Consider the following 21469-nt stretch of genomic DNA (forward strand, 5'->3'; position numbering starts at 1 on the left):
TTCAGTGAGGAGGCGGCTGCTACTGGCCCGTTTGCGGTCGAAGCACCCACACACCTTGAAAGAGGGCGTTCTTGCAGTCCATAAGAATGTGGGGAAGTGGTTTTCTACGATGGCTTTTTTTGCCTTCAGCACCAATGTGGGCCACCGGCCCACACAAACCAGCCATAGACGCAGAAAGTTGGCTCAACTGTTTTGCTGGCGCCTGCATGACGACCGAATTGCACGTTTCAAGCCTCTCCTCCTTCTCTATGTTGCACCAGCTCAACACGTACAGCACTGCCCTCCTCGTTTTGTCAAGGTGCAGGACTAGTTGTGCAGTAGTTCTTGCTCAGGGTGCACTCGCTCCAGGGGAGGTTGAGAAAAAAGTGCAACATGGTGTACATACCGCTCGGCCAAGAGCAGAGCGGCCAAGAGAGGCTGGAGTGCTCTGCAAGATGCGAGTTCATTTTGTGTTTGTGGACATATGACTATGTTGTACCCATCACTCACTGCATCCAGAGAAATTGTTTGTGCGGTCGTCGATCTGTGTAATTAGTGAAGAGCTTGATGTGTCTTTGTGTACAACTGTTATTTTGTCATCGGTTGCTCTATTGTGTGCAGAAAGGTACGGTAAGCTTTTTCATAAAGCGTGTAAAGTGCCGTCTGGTGCCACGGTTGCATCTTACTGCAGTCTACGCAGGGATCAGAATCAGTGTAGGTGATCGCAGTAGCGAGTTGTTGCTGGCCTGCTGTAAGGTACGCTATCGCAATAAAACAAATAAAAGTAAGAGTTGTTGCTGGCTGAAACGCAGCGATAGGATAGTGACAAATGGCCCGGTAATTTCTCATTGCATTGCTTTCGAAAATAGAAGTGTACACTTCTTTACTACCGATACATCACAGTGCCCTTGAAAAACGTAACTGGATGCATGCAAACCACCATGCCATCCTCTAATATCTGATCTCGGCGTTTAATTGTGCACAAATGATTGTGGCCACATCTTATCAGACATCTGCACCAGCTTAGTTTCCATGCACTACTGCTGCGACAAGGCATAACCTGCCCTGGCGATACATGCCACATTTTATGTTTGTTTCGTGAATCAGTCAGATACTACACTAGCAGCCGTACTGCCAATATTTTGTAGTGTTTTATGTGCAAACTTTCTCAATAGTGCTGGTTCACGCACGTACCATGTAGCAATCGTCACCCGCAAAGCTTGGGTGCCTGAACAAATAGCTGAGACATATTTTGCATGTACGTATTAGCTTCGCTTCTGTGTGCTTATTAAAAAAAATTATTACTTACCTTTTTCGTGCTTTTTAAATAAAACTTTTTGTTACATTATATCCAGAGCTTGTGTTAACAATTTTTTCTTCAGACTTAGCAATGCAGCAGGAAAAAAAAAAATGCAGTTTCATGCACAGCGGTACATTACTTGTTTCCAAAGATTTCACTATTCATTCTAACAAAGTTTTTCTTGGAAATGTTTTTTGCACATAATGAAAGGTCTCATCTGTAACTGGAAAATCAAGTACAACAGTTTTATGATACAAGCTTTCACTATATGCTGTGGAACCACTGCAGTAGAACAGGTACAACGAGAGGAAGAAGATGGCTTACACATTATGAAAGAGCACTGAACAAGGGTAGAGGGGGGGAAGCCTCAGTGCGCAGGTCGCACGTATGTGTGGGCTCGACCTGCGAACTGAGGCGCTTCCCCACCGCTACCCTTGTTCAGTGCTCTTTCATGCAGTAGAACAGCTATCACCGCTGTCGTTGACCGTTTGTTCATTACAGGAAAGGTGCGTCTCCCTGAAACCTATGAACATTAATGGTTTGTGCACTGGTCTGTGCACTGCACAGAGATGTTTACTTGAGAGAATCAGGCAGACATATCAGTAAGCAGCTTGCCCAAATGTAATATTTTTGACATATTCTGCACCTCCTTTTCGTGAGCAAATGAACGGTATTTTTTAAATTTTTTTTACTTTCAAAATTCAATAGAAAGCAATCATTTCCTGTTTAGACTTGAACAATGTTGCAGGTGAAAAAAGTTTCACATCCAGCTGCACATAGTTTTCCCAGTGTTTACAACTCCCTCCAACACACTTTACCTTGTACATATTTATTGCACACTATCGAAGCATAGAAGGCTTTGTTCTGTTGCTCGTTAACTCCAGAACAAAGTCTGGAAATAATTTTGGGTACTGGATGTATCACAAAAGCTTTATCCATCAAACAAAATATGTAAATGAAATTGTGACAATACAACAGGTACCACATTCATTGACTGTCTACAAGTAAGGTTGTTTAATGTGTAAGGGATGTTTACTGTGCTGCATGGTCCTGTACACGAGAGAATGGAATAGACATTCATTAGATAAATACTACAAACGCTTATTCTGTCTTGTGCATTTGTTCACGAAGCTAAGCAGGGCACAACTTATTGGCACGTTCTTACAGCTTGCCTGAATGCAGTATTCGGTGGAGTCAGTCGCAGTAGTGAGTGTTGTACAGGCAGCTTATGTGAAAGGAAACAGTCATAGCTGTGTTTCGAGTTTGAAAACTTTAAGGTCATAAATATTCAACTAATGCCATTCCCTACTGCAGTTTAGGTGGATTGGCTCTGAGCCAGTGACCTGGGTTTAATGTCAACTGCAGTGGGCGTGTTTTGATGGAGGCAAAAAGCAAGGTGCACTTATGCTGTGGGATATGATAATGGTTAAAAACGCAGACGATCGAAATTACTCAAAGCCCTCTACCACGATTTTCCTCATATGCTTAGTGTCTCTGGGGCCTTAAAATCCATACTGCTATTAACCATAAATCAATCCCATTACTACAATTATGTGGCAAACACTAGTTGTCCAGTGCATACATCTGTTTGGACAAAACACTGAATTATGCATTCTCATGCATTCATACTAGTGAACATGAGGTGGCATGCCTGACTACCCTCAATCTGAGGTCTCTCATTGCTACTTGCCTTCTATAACTGTTACCCAGCCTGCCCCCTGACTACTTCAAGATACGAGTGTCGGCAGGGAGTACAAAAGAAGCGTATGCCCCCCCCCCCCCCCCCCCCCCCGCCTCGTCACAACATGCAACCGAGTGTTTTCAACACATTGTCATTGTTTGACTAGAGAAAAGCTTTAAGAAGAAAAGAGCTTTCTTCAACAAGAAAAAATTTGTAAATAAATAAATAAGTATAGAAAATACTACAGATACTCGTACACTGCAGACCCGCTGTGGTGGCACAGTAATTAGGGTACCCGACTGCTGTGCCCAAGGATGCGGGATTGAATCCCCATCCATGGCGACTGCTTTTCTATGGAGGCAGAAAGTAAGGTGCCCAAGTACTGCGCACTAGCAGTGCATGCTAAAGAACCCCCGGTGTTTGAAATTTCCAGACTCATCCGCTATGATGTCTCTCCTAGCCTGAGTCACTTTGGAACTTAAACCCCATAAACTAAACCATCTCACACTGTAGTTGAAAATGACATTGGACATTATTTCAGTAAAGGAAAGCTATGAAGAAAAAAGGAATTTTCGGCAACACGAAAATAAATATGTATAGAAAGTTTTGTACCTACTCTTAGACTGGAGTTGAAAATAACAATGGCCATTGTATGAGTAAAGGAAAGCTGTGAAAAATAAAATAGTAAACAAAAAATAAAGGAACTTTCATCACCAAAAGAAGCCATGCAGGGAGTGATGGTAAGGCTAGTTGAGTTGGTAGGAAATTTGGGTATGAACAGTGCATACTTGGATAGGGATAAAAGGAAAGATAACAAAGATGGGTATTGCCTCATGTTGTCATAGCACCTATCATTGTGTTTTTTTCTCTCATCTCTTCCAAGCATGCGCTGTTCATATCAAAGAGGATTCTTGCCTCATTTAAATGGCACGATAGATCTGTTCATGTTTGTCATTGCAGCACATGCAGTGACAATCGTGTCCAACTGTGTTAGGTTATCTTGATTTCGTACTGTCACAAGTGGTAGAGGGATGGTTGTTGAGAGAATATTAAACTTCTGTCGTACCAGCCCAATGACACGTTCGACATGTATGCGAACATTCGCAATGCGGCGAGTTTTTTTCAATGTCCCAGGAAGACAGCTGTGGCTTCCCCTTTGTGAATGCTGGTATCAGCAGCTTTGCACAATGTATTACTACAGAGTCACCAACTGTGAAGCTCCTGTCTGCAAGGACTGCATCACCTGGCAGAAGATTATCTTATCACTTGTGTGCCCACCCCAGCCTTCGGAAAAGAAGGTTATCGTGCAATTCCAGTCAAGTACTTTGTAGTGTTATAGTGCTTGTATCTCGAATATGTTTGTGCTCTGGGTAGCATAGATGAGGCCCGTTCAAGGAAAATTTCAAAACAATCAATGATGACCACGACTTGATTTCCAAAGGCTGTACGAAAGGCCATGGGCATAGTTTTTTTAAGTTCTTCACGCTCTGGCCACACCACTAGTCCGGCCAAGTGTGCGTGCATTGCTGAAAGCCAGCTCTCCAAGTTCCTGGCTGCTGTGGCTTGGCTCACTTAAGAAAGCAAAGTTCAAGTAGATAATTTAGTGCTTCCTTAGTATCATTATCTTCACCATCTGCCAACTAGTTTTATGCAGGACAAAATCTTCCCTAATTACCTTATTTAATGCCAGATGTGGACATCCTAACCAAGCAGATTTTATCTAAGGTCTCAGTCAACCATTATTAGTTTTCCTTCCTAAGCAATTCCCTGAAGTAAACATGCTTCCAGTTTTCTGTATCCTGCAATTATGTTCCTCCAGATGCATTATTTTCCTGGTTATTTCCATAGACTTTCCCGCTTCGAATTCGTTGTTCTCTCACTGTTTCTCAAGCTAACCTCTATTTTCCATTCAATAGCATGCTTCATATCCTCATTTTATTTACAGACTTCTACATAGGGGAGTAAAAAGCAGGCTTCCCAGTAGATGCATTTTTTTTAAGTCCTGCAATTTGCATAGTATAAACCCAATTATCCAACTTTCACTCCAATGTCCACCTTCATCACACTTACCCCAAATTTGTAAGCGAAGTCCTGTAGAGGCACACGTAGAGGCACACCAAGCCTTAGCCTCATCAAAGTCAGCATGAGTTCCTGGAACTCCGTTAACTTGTTCGCTGACCTGTGCCTTTGCCTTTCATTAAACCTAACAATATTAGCAGCACGCCATGGTTACGGAGATCAGTGTAAAAGTTGACGCGCTTGTCGTCTCCTTTTAATGACTGCTGCGTCATCTGTAATGTACCCAGCTACCTCTGCACATCCTATAGTCTGCTGCGGAGTGCCATGTTGTCCGTAATTAGGCCCTCAATGTAGCAGCCCGTGGTGTCCGTCTTTGTCTGGTTATCTTGTGGATCTGAGATACAAAAAGAAGAGAAACTTAGAGTGGCCATTTTTGTTAGATAAGCAACACTGGAGACTGACATGAAGGCTTATTTCTAGTAGCTTACATGGGAAGGTGTTTACTGCAACTTCAACTGTACATATGGCATCTTGCAGTCGCTTAGAGCAAGCACTCTGGAGCAAAGGGACTGCATCTGAAAATATAGCAAATGCTTTCCAAATTGAGAAAAAGCAATATCTTAGCATGAATACTCAGCATGCACGAGTGATAACAAGTTTTAATGCCACAGCATTAAAGGCCCTGTTCTCACGAAAATTTGGCGTTAGTGTGAAATCACGTGCACGACTCCACAGCAGACAAGTGATGTGGACACGCTCTGATTTGTGCCCTCGGATCCTGAATCAGGCAGGCTGTTCAGGCCTGTTTGTGCAGCTTGGTAAAAGCAGTGTTTTATATCTCTGTTATGAGGTATCGAAGGTAATATATGTGCTAGCTTACAACTGTAAGGTAATGTCTGTGTGAGAAATAAAAGAGGCACAAATTAAGGAATTAGTGCGGTCACAGCAGAGGCATTGGGACATATATCAAGGACCAATTGTTATTATTCATTCAGACGGCGCATCTTGACAAACTAACGCCTGCACCTTCCGAAATTAATGCCAGCATGTCTGCCGTCACCGATATTTGTGAATACCAGCTTTGCCACCTTTCCTCAAGCGTCTGCAACACTGACATGCCAGGCATGCACAGCTGTAACATGTCGACTGAGCATCAGCATGAGTTGACATCCCGATTTCGACCATAAAGTGGCACAAAACACTGATCGCTTCATGGGCACTACGTTGGGGGGGGGGAGGGGGGGCATCGAAACAATGCATCTTAAAAATCCATTATTATTTTTCATTCTGCCCTTGCTTCTTGCCAAGCTGAGGCTAGCACCTTCCAAGGCCTGCATCAACTTGTTGGCTGCCATGGATATTCAACCCTACCAGCCCTGGAACTGTTGCACAAGCGCCTGCAAGACCGACATGCACATGCTTGGCATGGTCTGTGTGTGAGGAACGAGCATAATGCCATTTCACATACATACTTTGGACTGCCGAATGTTCTGCACGGCGAGGTGTGTGTGTTGTGCCGGCGCTAGACAGCGTAAATGCTAGGAATAGCTCGCTCGCATTACGGGCAGATCGAACTATCACCTCATTCCTCACACACAGACCGAGGAAACAGGATGTTTCTAGCTAAATTCTTCGTTTAAATTCTACCTCAGAGCCGTGGCTGAAGACATGCCGAATCTACTAGAGGCCTGCACTGCTACTGTGGCGAGCTGCACATCGACTGGTCGAGGCGAAGACCTACTGCACTGCGCCGCAAGAGTGCACAACCGGAAAGTCGGAAGCGCAAATGATCCGAATTCCCTATGAACAGCAATGTTCTTTGGTATTTAGGGGATAACTAGACTAAAGTGCTTAGCCTGCATCTTTTTCTCGTCGTTGAATTTTGCGTACATGTAGTTTAAACCCCCGCATGCTCGAGGTTAGCGTGACCCGACTGAACGGCCGCGCAACTTTGAAACGAGCTAGAGATATGCATGTGTCGCCGGACTTAGGTACGCGGTAGAAAATGTGCGCTGCACATTTTGTTGCAGAAGCTGACTCTTGGAATTTTGCACAGTGTGCCATGAAAGTGATCGTTGCTACAACCACGCATCCATGTTCCCACGGCTGGCCTACCCCAAGGCACATAATCAACTGTGGACGTATCAATGATCGAAGAGAGGGCAGATTTTCACAATATTGGGCGCGAAATCGATAGCTACCAGTGCTCAGTGTTAAGAGAAATTCTGCCTTGATCATGCACAATTCAGTGTTTCAGGTGTGGTCAGTAGCTATAAGTTTGAACAGTTCGCCTTTCAAGTCAGCGGCGCCAGTGATGGACCGGCGGAGCAATTTTCCACGCTACACCGCTGTCTTGCTAGAAAGCCTACCTAGGTGGCGTTTGGCATTCAGCTACTTTTTGTGGGCCTCCCCGTAATTGAAAGCAATGCCTTCAGAAACGCGTTAAATGTTCAAAAATGTATTCTCTTCAACAGTTTCACTGGAGGCTGTCAAAGCAGGCGGACGTTGATATAACAGTTGAGCACTCCAGCCTTTAGAGATCTGTAGAATCGCTTTCAGTTTTTAAAATTATTGGAATAGGTCACTTTCCGATCGCTGGGACATAGACCTTCATGACAGCGCTGTCACGTGAATAAGAACCACACCAGACCGAAAGCTTGTCTCATATAACATAGCTAATCAAGGTATACCTTACAGCATTGTGTTGATTTTTATAGTGCATAAGCGACTAATGTTGCCATGCACCAAGAACAAGGTTTGATGTATTTATTTTGTGTGCAATGACTAAAATGTTCTTTAGGATGTAGCTTGTTTAGGAACATTTTAGGAAACCAAAAATGCAGGAAATTTGCACGTCTCTCCTAGGATCATGCTGGGATGGAAAGGGATCTGTTGCAAAATTGTGCAAAATGTTTTCCTCTTATTTTCTCGACTCTGGCGGACGTGTAAGATATGGTTTATTGTTAGTCCATCGCCACACTCCTTGCATATTGGTTTGTCCTCTTTCATAAGTATGAAGCTGTGTGTGAGGTGTGGGTACATGTTTTGTGAAGATGACCTAAAATGTCCTCCATATTGTGTTTTTGATTACTGCATGATTTCCATTCCTCGATGACAGGTTTGACAAGTATAGTTTGTAGTTTATTTCAATGTTTCAAAAATCCTATCATTTCACTCTCACTTTTCTCTGTACAAGCTTCTTGGCATCTTCATGCAGCATATTCACCCTCTGTAATTTAGCATTGCGTCAAGGTAACCTGGTTATTTCTTTTCATCACCTTTCAAGACAGCTGTCCCGATTTCATAAAGTGTAGGGTTTCTGATGACAAGAACTTCTTGGAAGTCATAGAAATAAATGAGGTCCACAGTCATGAGCTATCTAGGGTATGCATATACATGTCCATCGCTCAGTGGAATGGTGTCAGTACGCTGTTAGAACAGGCCTTGTGGTAACAACAACCATTGTCTGAGGTGGTCCTTTAATGGGCATTGAAATGATATGTAACTACAGGTACTGACAGAACTCTTGATCATGTTATGTTATGATGCGATCCTTGTGTGCATATAGGTATACATTTCAGAATCTGCAGTGCACCACTTGACCATTTGCCACCAGTTTGTGTGAAAATTTATTTTTCATGCATGTTAACCAGTATTTAACAGATGACCCCTGTGCACAAGCCAAAAGTGCCACGAGCCAAATGTCACGAGGCCACACGACATGGCAGGAGCTGTAAAGTCAAGCTTACAAAGTTATATTTGAAATACGTTCTGGGACGTTTCAGCTCCGATTAAGAAAGGTTACTCCTAGGCCATGGAGGCATGATTGTACAGTTTGGTTAATGTGAGGCTTACAGAGGTCTATGCCAGGTTGTCTATCACATAACAGGGCAGCCTACGACCGTATGCTAATGAGTATATCTGAGATAACAGAGACATGAATTAAGGAATTAGTAATTAAGTTTGTAGCAAAGGGCATGTAAAGTAATGGGAATCCACAGTGGGATCTGCAGACAAAAGCCATTAATGCTGGCGCACCATTCCCTTACAAGTGGAGATTAGGAGTCTCCCTAATTTTTTGTCTGCTCAAAGCTTGTCATTTTCTTTGTTCTTCTAGGTGAGGAAGATGTGAAAATGATAGCATCAAAAATGCCAGAGACCATCGTTAACAAGGATGCTGATCCCAACAGCGTAAAAAGGAATTTCAGAAAAGATGGGTGACTAGTAATGCTGGCAACAGTTGAAGCTAAGTGGAAAGGCATGAAATTGAAATGCAACATATGCAGAGATATGTTGCGAGACAACCAGTCTTCGGTGTGCGACATCTGTCTCTGTTAGTTTCATCAAGTGATTGGCCAAAGCAGATGGGGCTTGTGGTTTTGTGATAAGTGCAGTGTAGTAGCATAGATATAGATGCCACCTTGCCCATTAATAATTGGAGTGGAGTAAGTGCATTGTTTTGTTTTTGTAAGATGTTCATGGTTTTCATGCAAACATTATGAGAAATTTCTTCCTAGAGAATGTTTGCTGAAATGTGAATATAATGTGCAATAAAACTGTTTTCTTGCTATTTACTTTTCCTTGTATACATTAGTTCTGTGAAGGAAACCACAGGCTAGAAGGAAATGTAATGGCAAGCATTTTGATACTTGGCCCCGTTGTGCTGGCTCAGTAGTTAGAGTGCTTGGCTGCTGAACCCATAGATGCAGATTTGGTTCCAGCCACAGCAGGGGCATTTCAATAGAGGCGAAACAATAGGCCGTCATGCACGTGCGGTGTCAGTGCATGTAAAAGAACCCCAGGTGGTCGGAATTATACCGGAGCCCTGAACTATTGTTCCTCATAGCCGTAGTTATATTTTGGGATGCTAAACCAGATATTATATATCACATCATACTCTGAGTAAGATGCTATTTATGGTCAGTTAATCATACACTAAATGACCAATTTTTTTCTGCATGGTACAGCAGCTGTTGTACAATTTTACTTTATTCTTCATGAAGAATATCACACTGGCTCCACATGGCCTTCTGTCGACCCTTGGTATGCGTCACAATCACACATCCGAGTATGTATTTGTCTAAAGACACCTATGCATGCAAGGAGGGGACCGTTACTTTCCATTTGTCAGAACTGAAATGCATGATCCACATCATTTCTGTAATTCAACTGCCTGCTATTTGAACTGTCCAGCATTGATGCAAGTTTCAAAGAACTGCAATTAGCAAATTAATCCAAGCAGGAAACCATGCCAAGAACTGCTTCGGTTTCATCTTTAACAACTGTTTGAGAACTAAAATTAGCCAAATGTTGCAAAACATAGATGAGAGGATACAAAATCTAAAAAACAACGCATCCTACCTATGGCATGTAGGGTTTCACATCCTAAATGTTATGTATACGCACAACTGCAACTCGGCTTCTCATCATGTAGCGCCATCTCTACGTGGCCGCCTCAATCCTAACAAGGCTCCAGACAGCGCCACCTACGTAACACAACCCAAGTTCGAATCCTGAATCACGGCCGGTCTCGGGGGAGAGCACGCGCTCTTTCTTACGGCCTTCTCAATCACCGCGGGAACAATGGGAATGTTTCTCCTTGAGTTGCGCTCTCCGCCACCACAAGGGGCGTGACCTGCTCACTGTTCGCTCCGCGTCTGCTTCAGCGGCGGCGGGTGGCTTTTGCCTGGTTTCGCGCTGTCGCTCGCGAGTTTCGTGGTTAGTGCAGCCCCGAAATTAAAGAACACAGAACGTAGATGATGCAGCGGCATGTCATTAACGTACTACACACGTGAACGGATATAAAAAACACTGTCGTTCAGCAAACGTTCGACAAGCATGGCATATATTGCGGCATGGTAGCTACTTTTGTCCATTTTAGTCCGAATTTTTTCCAAGCCTGTACAAGAATAGGAACAAAAAAAAAAAAAACTGAATGAGAAGTGATCACATCGAAGCTTCTTCAAGGCTAACATGACAGCAACTCGTCTGCAACAGCAAAATCGTCTTTAGCGCTAGATGCGAAACCATTCATGTAACACCGAAGATGAAAATAATTTCATAAAAATGTAATGTAAATTGCAAAATGCTTGCATGATATAAAGTATTAGTATAACAGTCAAAGTAAACATTGTAGGGTTGAGTTTTAAATGTTATTTAATATTCATATATTAGCCAATGTGTGGTATTATACACATTATTTTAATTTTGCAAATAAACATTGTTTGAATGAAATTTTTACATGATATTAAGTTTGTTATGAAAGCACTAAAAAATGGTTTGATATTCATGACACCACTTGTGCTTGAAGTGGTAAAAAGAGGCCAATAAATGATGAAGGTGATACTCGATGCAATGACTTACAAATGAGTTCACCTGCTATATCGGAAGTATGCAAGAAACTTAAAAGCGTTAAAGAAGGACACTCTCACTGAAGACTCATTTCAAGCCCTATATAGCGACCCATTGAGGCTCTCTTCGGGAAAGTAAGGTTAATTGTGCGGAAGGGAATGACATATGCTAGATGCGAGGGCCGTAACAGCTAGCGGCACATGACTACATTGTCAAGATAGACGTTTCATCTGAGAGCAAAATCAAGGCACTGAAGGAAGTGATGGCATCTCCTACCATCCTATTTCCCACTGTCACATATTCCGGTTTACCTTACGTCGCTGGATATATCGTTTAGTTAACTTCGGGTGCGACGCTTGCTCTATTCTGGAAACTAGCGAAAGAAGCAGCCCCATGTAGTACGCTCTTCTACGAGGACAATATTCTAGTGGACTGCATTATCCGAAACCAGAGCTTGTTGCCCTATTGGACAAGCTTTTTTTTTTTTTAGAAAGAGCTGCCGTGCACCTACTATACACACAAATGTTCTCAAAGTACTTAAGATCCTGATTCAGTCAGCATTTCAGAATTCAACACTGAGTTGCCCGAAAGGAATTGACAACAGCTATGTTATTAGGTCCGCTTCTTTGATATTTGAAACATTTCTCCGAATTCTTCTTCTCAATTAATTATACCAGGAAAGTGACAGAGAAGACCGAGAGGCCAACTCCTTATGTGCACAAGCCATGAAGGAAGGTTTTGAGACTGAATTTTCTAGACGCAGGTCGCATTTTGATGAATTGATGAACATACAGTGCAATGTGTAACTTTGAAGGACAATTTTTTTATTGTTTGCCGCTCTTTTCGATTCTGCTTAACTGTTTATGCCGATTTCCTTGATTAAAAGTAGTTGCGAGACTGCATATACATCTTCGGTCTTTCAACTGACTGATATGTTTTGAACTAAGCTAGAACAGCCCACTCCACTAGACAAGTGAAATTTTTACTATATGAGTAAATTTTTGTTCTTTACTCTGAGTCTGAGACGCGCCATGAATTTTTGCCCGTGCCTCTTTTGATCTAAACAAAAACGGTAGCGGTTGACAGAATGTCCACCCAACAGTTCACCATGCACTCACGTCAGGTCGCACTACACCTGCTTAAAACATTCAAAGGCACATTGCATAGCCTGGTAAATTTATTTTTGTACAAAACTTAGGGGTAAAAAATGTTGAAGTGTTCCCGAAGCTTCATTCGACCATGCAAGGCCGCACTGACGAAGGAGCGCGCGCGTGAGCGGATTGTTGACTGTATTTTATTCCTCGTACACGATAAATATTTGATGTTGATTACGGATTTTGTATAAACCATAAGGGGCGAAATGTCGGGACTGCCGGTTGCAACTGACGCGGGCGAAGCTAAAAGCGAGCGCGCGTTTCCCTTGCGCGTGAACGGCTGTAGCGGAGGAGCAGCAGGGGGGCGGTGGCGACCCCACCGAGGCGCAGCGGGCGGTAGAAACAGACCCCATTGGAGAGGCTGTAAGAGAAGAGAAGCGCTCTCTCCCTCGAGACTGGCCGTGCCTGAATAAACTTTAGTTCCTTTTCTGTTCACAACTGGGCTGGTCCGTGTCGTCGGTCTCTCCGACAATAACCAACATAACATGGTGTCAGAATAACCTAGAACCCCGTAAATATGGCCAGCGTGTTTCTGCAACCACCTCCTCACTTCGAGCTCGGCGACAACCCGCACCAGTCATGGGAGGATTGGAAAGACGTCTACAACATCTACGAACTCGCATGTGAGTACACCAGCAAGCCTCCCGCTACTCGCAAGGCCCTACTCCTCCATGGTCTCGGGCCCCGGGGCCGCCGCGTCGCCCGGACATTCCCCCCTCAACCTCCGAGCGCCGACGGCGCGCAGACGCCGGATCAAGTTACGTACCTCCTCGAGCAGTTCGACGCTCTGTACAAGCCATACAAAAACGTAATACAGGCGTCGGCTGTCTTCAACAGCATGCAACAAAAAGCAAACCAACCGTTCGACGACTTTGTAACTGACCTCCGGAGGCAAGCAGAAAAATGCGACTTTGGAGAAAAAGCAGAGAGGCTCATAGGGGACCGCATCGTTGTCGGAATTAGAGACGCAGCATTGAAGGAGCGACTTTTCCGTGAACGGGACCTCACCCTTGACAAGATAATTACAACGTGCAAAACAGCAGAGATTTTTAAGAAGCATGTAAAAGACCTCCAAGAGCCCAAGCTTGAAGTGCAAGCCATAAACAATAAGAAAAGATGGAACTCGTCAAAACAACCAGCTTCGAGGACCCTGCATTCGATTCCGCAGCAGAAGCAGCAACGCAAATGCTCGCGCTGTGGAACAACGCAGAAGCTGCGCGCCTGCCTCGCTTACGGTCACAACTGTTACGCCTGCGGCAAATTCTGGCATTTTTCGAGCATGTGTAAACAACGCCAATGAGGCAGCAACTCAAGTCAGCGAATCGGGCTCCTTGAAGGTCCTCAGCAGCAGCATCAGCAACAAGAATTCTTCCTGGAGAGCCTCGATCTCCTCAATGTAAACAGTGCCTCAGAATGGTTCGAAACAGTCTGCGTGAATGGTCACAGCATCGGGTTCAAGTTGGATACCGGCTCTGACGTGAACATCATCAGAAACTGGCGTATGCACCCAGACATGAAGCCGACGCATGCACGAGTGACGACGTACAGCGGGCAGGAACTTCCTATATATGCTGAATGCCAACTGCAATGCTCAGCGGGCGAAAACTCCTGCATCTTGAATTTCCTCGTCGTCAAACAGCCGCTAAAGCCAATCTTAGGCGCCGACGCATGCAAGGCATTGCAGCTCATCAAAAGAGTACAGCCGCAGCGAACAACTGTAGCTGCATGCACAGCAACCCAGACCATAAGGAACGTGCTCGACGACTTTTCTGATGTATCTGAAGGCATTGGAAAATTGCCTGGGGTGTGCTCTATACAACTGAAAGAAGGAGTGATTCCTACGGTGTCAGCTCCACGCCGAGTACCCTGCGCAATGGAGCACAGAGTGAAGGCCGAACTGCAACGGATGGAAGAGAACAGCATCATAATGAAGGTGACAGAGCCTTCCGAGTGGGTTCACCCAGTTGCCATTATTCACAAAAAAGATGGCAACGTAAGGCTGTGTTTGGACCCTCGCAACCTTAACGCAGCTGTGAAAAGACAGCACTATCAGGTTCCAGTCCCTGAAGAGTTGTTCGCAACGCTGAATGGTGCTAAGATTTTCTCTGTTCTCGATGCTAAAAGTGCATTCTACCAGCTGGTCCTAGACGAGCCAAGCTCGCGCTTGTGCACTTTCACGACGCCCTGGGGACGCTATCATTTCCTTCGGGTTCCATTTGGCCTTGCAACAGCTCCTGAACTTTTCCAACAAGTCACAGACAGGGTGTTTGAGCAGCAACTAATTGTCAAGCCCTATTTTGACGACATCCTTGTGGCATCAAGGAACCTTCAAGAACATGCGGGCAACATGAGACAGGTGCTGACCATCGCCAGAGCCAACAACCTAAAACTTAACAAGGAAAAGCTCCAGCTGGCTTTGACGTCCATTACATACCTTGGACTCCAACTATCATTCCATGGGATTGCTCCAAATCCAGCAAAGGTGACAGCCATCGAGTCTATGCCACTGCCAACAAACAAGCAAGAACTGCAGAGATTTCTTGGAATGGTTACCTACTTGACGAAATTCATTGCCAACTTTTCGGAACTCACAAGCCCTCTTCGTGAACTACTGAAGACGGATGTTCACTGGCACTGGATGCAACAACATACCGACATCGTCAAGCTCGTGAAGTCAAGGTTGATTACGGCACCCGTTCTTCACTATTTTGATCCATCAAAGCCCGTGACAATTTCTACGGACACCAGCTCCTACGGAATGGGATATGTCTTACTGCAAGAAGGCAGACCCGTGGCCTACGCTTCAGCAGCTCTCACAGTCACCCAGCAGCAGTATGCGCAAATCGAGAAAGAACTGCTAGCCGTCGTGTTTGCGTGTGAAAGATTTCATTACTACACATTCGCACGAGAAGTGACCATACAGTCGGGTCACAAATCTCTGATTGGCCTGCAGAATAAGGACCTGAACAAAATGTCAGGTCAGGCTAGTATTCCTACGGGGTGACCGTGATGTCTGACATACTCAGTAAGCATGATGCTGGCATAAGAAGGCATGTCTTTTCACCTTAATTTACTTCTAGGCTAGTGTTAAGCGTGTGAGAAGTGGGCATGTCCAATTGGACGTGGCTCAAACAGAACATATTTTCTGAAGTGAACACTGCTGCTTTCGTATTACATTCCATTGATTCTGTGAAAGGTTCCACTACCTCTAAATGAAATACAGCCTCCTGTTAGTGCTTTTGCAGGGTTTTTTAGCCCTGCATTTGGGATACAGTCATGTCTCATTACTGCCGACACTACAGCTATAAAGTTAACCGTTCATAAAGAGACTCATCAGTAATAATGAAGCATGAAGGAATATAACAAGAAATATGTTATGATCAGGATGTGCACTTTGCCCAATGCGGATGAAATTCTGCATACTCGAGGCAGCTAGAAGCCCATTACCTCGATGGCCATGATGACGGCTATGCTTGAAATAAAGTGATGCAACCTCAAGAGCATGAATACTGGAAGAGCCTGAACTTTCTACATGGCCCAAACTATACAAAGTTTTCTTCACAGCCATTTATGCATTGCAGAAAATGGTAACGTGTGTCAACTGAAAAAATTCGCACCATGAAGCACGGGACCATAAGATGTAACGGCCATTACCCAGTACTTTCCATTTTTGATTTGTGCTCATCGAGTTTCATGCTGTGAAAATGCAGAGAGTGAAGAATATGAAAATAAGTGAAAATGATCGAAACTAACAATCGGGTTATGGCAGTAGAGATTTCGTGTCCTGCTGTGAAAACGCAGAAAATGAAGTATACGAAAATAAGTGAAAATGATTCAAACTAACAATAGGGTTATGGCAGTAGAGATTTTGTTCTAGAGCCCCCATGGCCTCTGTGCATTTTCTCTTTGTCCGCTGCTCGGACAGTGAATTCCCATAATAACGAGGCATAAATATGGAAAAATTTGCGCCCCAGAGCAACTGTCCACATTTCAAGTCATCCATAATAACTGGGATGGTATTAGCAGGGCACAACCATATTCGCATTTGTAGTGCTACTGTCCATGCAGTGCAACTGTTCATGCAATTCCAAGCTACAGTGACAAAATATAAAGCTCTGGCTTTAAGGATATGGCTTGACAGTGGAATGGCTCCTGTTTATGGCTGCCCTTGTGAATCCTTGTTTCTGTACATGCACCTTGATACTCTCTTAATTACTAGCCTCTTATTTGATAACTCTATCATCTCACACATACCGATTAGACTACACTCGTAAGTTACCACAATATGTGAATGTGCATGGCTTTCTCGGGATCTAAGTATCCTAGAAAGTTGATTCTAACCGACCTCCCACTCAAATGAGCTACCTGAGTTGGCAGCCCAGCTCCTCCCAACCTTGTGATATCATGCAATCTAACTGCTCACAATGGCAAATGACACTTAACACGACTAAGTGCAAGGTAATGTACTTTTCCCGTCGCGAACATTCAAATCTCGTTGCTTACACTATTTCTACTTCCTTGCTGACACCTGTGCAATCTTACAAATATCTCGGCGTCAATCTAACATCAGATCTGACTCGGAAATCACACGTCAGCTCTATCATAGCTTCCACTACCGCATGCTTGGTTACCTTAAACGCAACTTTTACTTAGCACCAGCCCCTGTCAAGCTTCTTTTGTATAAGTCACTTGTCCGCTCAAAACGAGAATACACTAACTTTGTATGGGATCCTTTCACTAACACGCTTATTGACGTCTTAGAAGGAGTGCAAAATAGAGCAACGCATTTTATTGCACGTAACTATGATCGATCTTCGAGCGTCAAAGAAATCAAAAATAGCTTGTCATTAACCCCTCTTGCTCTGCGCAGAAAAGTATCACGTCTATGTCTGTTTTTTTAAATTTACATGAATTCCACTCTTAAAAGCGCATTGATCACTACGCCAACATATGTATCATCCCGCATTGATCACTCAAGGAAAGTTGGCGTTCCTCGTTGCCGCACAACATATTCTGCATAAATTCTTTCATACCCAAAACATCATCGGAGTGGAACCACCTACCACCAGCTATTGCAACTGCTAATGACGCTGAGGAGTTTAGATGAAATTATCTTTATATTACGGTCTACCATAGCCTCATTTGTTTCATTTCTGCTCAAATATTGTGTATTTAGCTCTGTTTCTTTTTTGTGTGTATTTGTTTCATTTTAGCTTTCTGCCATCGTTCCCAGTTTGTTGCTCAATGTTTCTAATAATGATTTAATCTGTTTGTGTTTACTTTTTACTTTTTTTTGGACTGTTTTTTGTGAATTTCTTCATTTTGTCATCGTTATTCTTAATTACTGTATTGTCAATTTTTTGAAACATATTTTCTTGCAGCCAGTTTTTTTTTTTGGAATAGTTATTAATTTTTGTAGACATGTGCATCTATGCGTTACCTTCTTTTTATCAGTTTGATTTTATATTTTTGTTCCACTCCCTTCAATAATGCCCTGGGGGCCATAAGGGTATCTGAAATAAATAAATATTGCACCTGAAACATTATTTTGGCAATTACAGGTGGTAATGGGAGTGCCGTTTGTCATGGAGGTGTTTTGGGTTTGCTAAACTGCATACAAGAGAGGGGTGCCAGTGTAGGTTCAGTGGAATACATCGTTGAAAAATCACAGGAATGGGACTGTTCCTTTATTTCTAAGACTATGCAAGGCTGTCAGGGTGGTGGCACCGAGGATGGTGGGGCTGCACAAAATGACTACAATGTAATGATGTTGCTACATTACACATAGCTGGGCAGTTGAGAAGTAGCAGCAGAAAGTAGTAAGAGGTCATACAGCACCATTGCATCCTGCGGCATATCTGGAGCTAACAAAACAACTTGATAAATAGTAACACACTCTTGCTTTCAATACTTTTGTCGTGTGAAGCTGCTCTGTACTTATTGGGTGTATAACAAGGGTCTGCTATAAAGGATACAATATTCTTTTCACTGCAATGTGACCAGGTCTCATGCAACAGCAGTCTTTTAATGCTATCATGGCAGCAGGCTTTTTCAGGCAGTTCTTCATGTTCAGTTTTGTGGTGTACAAATGTGCAATATTAAAGAAAAACAGAGTAACATTATGAGCAAATAATAAATAATGAACATTTATTGCATATCAATTTCAACAGTGCCTGTTGAATTCAAGCCATGCAGCATGTTACAGCCAAGCATTGTTTCTGAACTAGGTACAGCGTCTAAACGCGAAAACATGAGCATGAGTTCCCTCTGTCTACAAACCAATGTGGCATGCTCACGGAATTTGAGAATCATGAATACGCCACAAGCTAGACAGAGCAAGAAAAGTATTGTCGGGTGAGGATCTACGACTCAGTGTCGGTGCAAATTTGTTTACAATGGGAAAGGAAGCTTTCTGCGCTTCTTTAAACGCAGACATCCGACATGTCTGATTGCGCGATAAACATTCAGAAAAAACGGCTCGTACCGTGTATGCGCCATCGGTTGAAAGCGCGAATAAGTTGAGGAAACTTGGGTGCCACTGACACGTTCTACAGTCACGTAAACAAGTGAGATGGAAACGCATGCATGCCTTTAGCCATTTGCGCCCTGCGCGCGCGCGGAAAACATGAACATCTGTGAACATCGTGACTTGCCGCATGTCACTGAGCATTAGCAGCCGTACTCCGTCACGCTTAAAATATCGCTTACCTCACATGGAACACACGCACAAAAAAAGTAGGCTTTCACAGCCGTCGTTTCTCATGGCCCTACTGCACTGCCGTTCGCGCGGCTCACACTAATGCGTGCGTCGTTCTTGTGCACTCTGAGGAGCCGGAAACACACTATGGCACACTAGTGGTCGCACATAACCGTGAAATACACGCTAGCTAACTCGCTTTATTCGTACAAGTCGTACGCGATGGGCTTGCCAGACGCGGCCGGTCACGACCGATGCAGCCGATCTGTGACGGTTTGGTTACTGCCTTTGCAGGTAGCCGTGATATTTAGTTTGTTTTAAAAACTAGCATCGAAATCAGTGAGATAGAGGCAAGCAATCCTGGAAACTTTTTTCTGGTGCTTTTAGTTTCGATACCCCCCTAGTTCCGATCATGGTGTAAGAATACACACTGGTTTCGATTTGCTCAACGTAATGGCAGTAGATATTTCGTGTCCTGCTGTGAAAATGCAGAAAATGAAGAATACAAAAATAAGTGAAAATGATTTAAACTAACAATAGGGTTATGGCAGTAGAGATTTCGTTCTAGAGCCCCAATGGCCTCTGTGCATTTTCTCTTTGTCCACTGCTCGTACAGTGAATTCCCATAATAACGAGGCATAAATATGGAAAAATTTGCGCCCCAGAGAAACTGTTCACATTTCAAGTCATCCATAATAACTGGGATGGCATTAGCAGGGCACAACCGTATTCCCATTTGTAGTGCAACTGTCCATGTCTTGGCTGCGGGAGGTGGTTAGTTCGAAACCCACCGCCGGACAGCCACCGGTAAAAATGGGTACAAGCATCCCCTGGCCTGGCGCTCAGCATTTCTAGGGGTGCACGCTTGGGAGAAGCTCCACAAACCCCGCTGCGCCCGTCCTCCGCGGCGGGCCCAAACCCAGTTTCGAACCTCGCAGCCTGCAAAGGTGGTTCAGTTTGTCTTGCAAAGGTACTTCCTTTGAGCCTCACCTGTAGTGCTCCCTTTGAGCCTCAGCTGCAGCAGTGGTTTGGGCGCCCGTCTCAGCTGTGGGAGGTGGTCAGTTTGAAACCCGCCGCCGGACACCCACCGGTAAAATAGGTACAAGCGTCCCCGGCCCGGCGCCCGGCTCTTTCAGAAGTGTGTGTTTGGAAGAGTCTCTGCTAACCCGCTGTGCTCTTTCGAGGGCTTAAAGCTTCGAACAAAATTATGACCTGCAAAGGGTTGACAGAAAAAAAAAAAAAAAAGGACCACATAATAGGCTTTTGCCGCACAAGGTGGAAGCTTATTTTTGTCCGATGGCGGAACGGATCACTGCCACATCGGAGCAACTATTTGAGACCTCTGACCCCTTTCGCTTTTGCTGCACAAGGTGGAAGCTTATTTTTGTCCGATGGCGGAACGGATCACTGCCACATCGGAGCAACTATTTGAGACCTCTGACCCCTTTCCCAAACATTTCACCCCAAAGAGCCGAGCACCAGGCCGGGGGAAAGCTTTTACCCATTGAAAAGCCGGTGGCTACCTGGCGGCTCCAGGGATCGAACCTGGTACCTCCCGAACACGAAGTGGATGCTCTACCACTCAGCCCGGCCTTTGCAGACCATTAGTTGTTTGGAACTTTAAGCCATCGAAGGAGCACAGCAGGGTTAGCAGAGCCTCTTCCAAACGCACACCCCTGAAAGAGCCGGGCACCGGGCCGGGGGACGCTTGTACCCAATTTTACCGATGTGTGTCCGGCGGCGGGTTTCGAACTGACCACCTCCCGCAGCCGAGATGGGCGCCCAAACACGACCAGCTTTATTTCGTGCGCCCAAACAACTCGGCCACGACTGCGGATAGCGGATGATGCAATCAGGGTTGCCATATCTGATGCCCGCTAAATTTGATTGTGAATATGTGTCGTCCAGGAGTACATAGACATTTGTGGGTCAATTTATAAAGAACGGAAGTTCGAAGTTGGTTCGAAGTTCTTCTACATGTGCACAATATATCGCATTGCCTGAAGAAGGTGGGAAAGAAATTCGATGGGAATGTTCTCTTTTCCGCGCCATGCAAGCTGTTTTGGCTCTGCCTTTTACCGAACAAAAATAAGAATAATCAGAAGAAAGCAGTATGTGGAATCAACCATAGATCGAAGTACGTGCCTTGCAGAACAGAAGTTGTTTATGAAATTCTCAGCTGTGGTTCTGTATATCTAGAAGACGGGACGTTGCATTAATAAGCGTCTCCAAGAGCACATGGATTTGTTGATGTCGCATTGTGGGCAGCACTTGGTTAGGCACTGCCA

The 21469-nt window shown here is 44.3% G+C and overlaps 1 protein-coding gene across 1 annotated transcript in view; it reads left to right on the plus strand.

The window, feature by feature from the left end:
* Positions 1–21469, plus strand: part of LOC146207010 (RCC1 domain-containing protein 1-like) — a 97582-nt gene that overhangs the window by 53677 nt on the left and 22436 nt on the right. The window lies entirely within an intron of this gene.

The sequence above is a fragment of the Amblyomma maculatum genome, chromosome 1 (genome assembly GCF_055883805.1).
Source record: "Amblyomma maculatum isolate TAMU_Amacu chromosome 1, ASM5588380v1, whole genome shotgun sequence".
NCBI lineage: Eukaryota > Metazoa > Arthropoda > Arachnida > Ixodida > Ixodidae > Amblyomma > Amblyomma maculatum.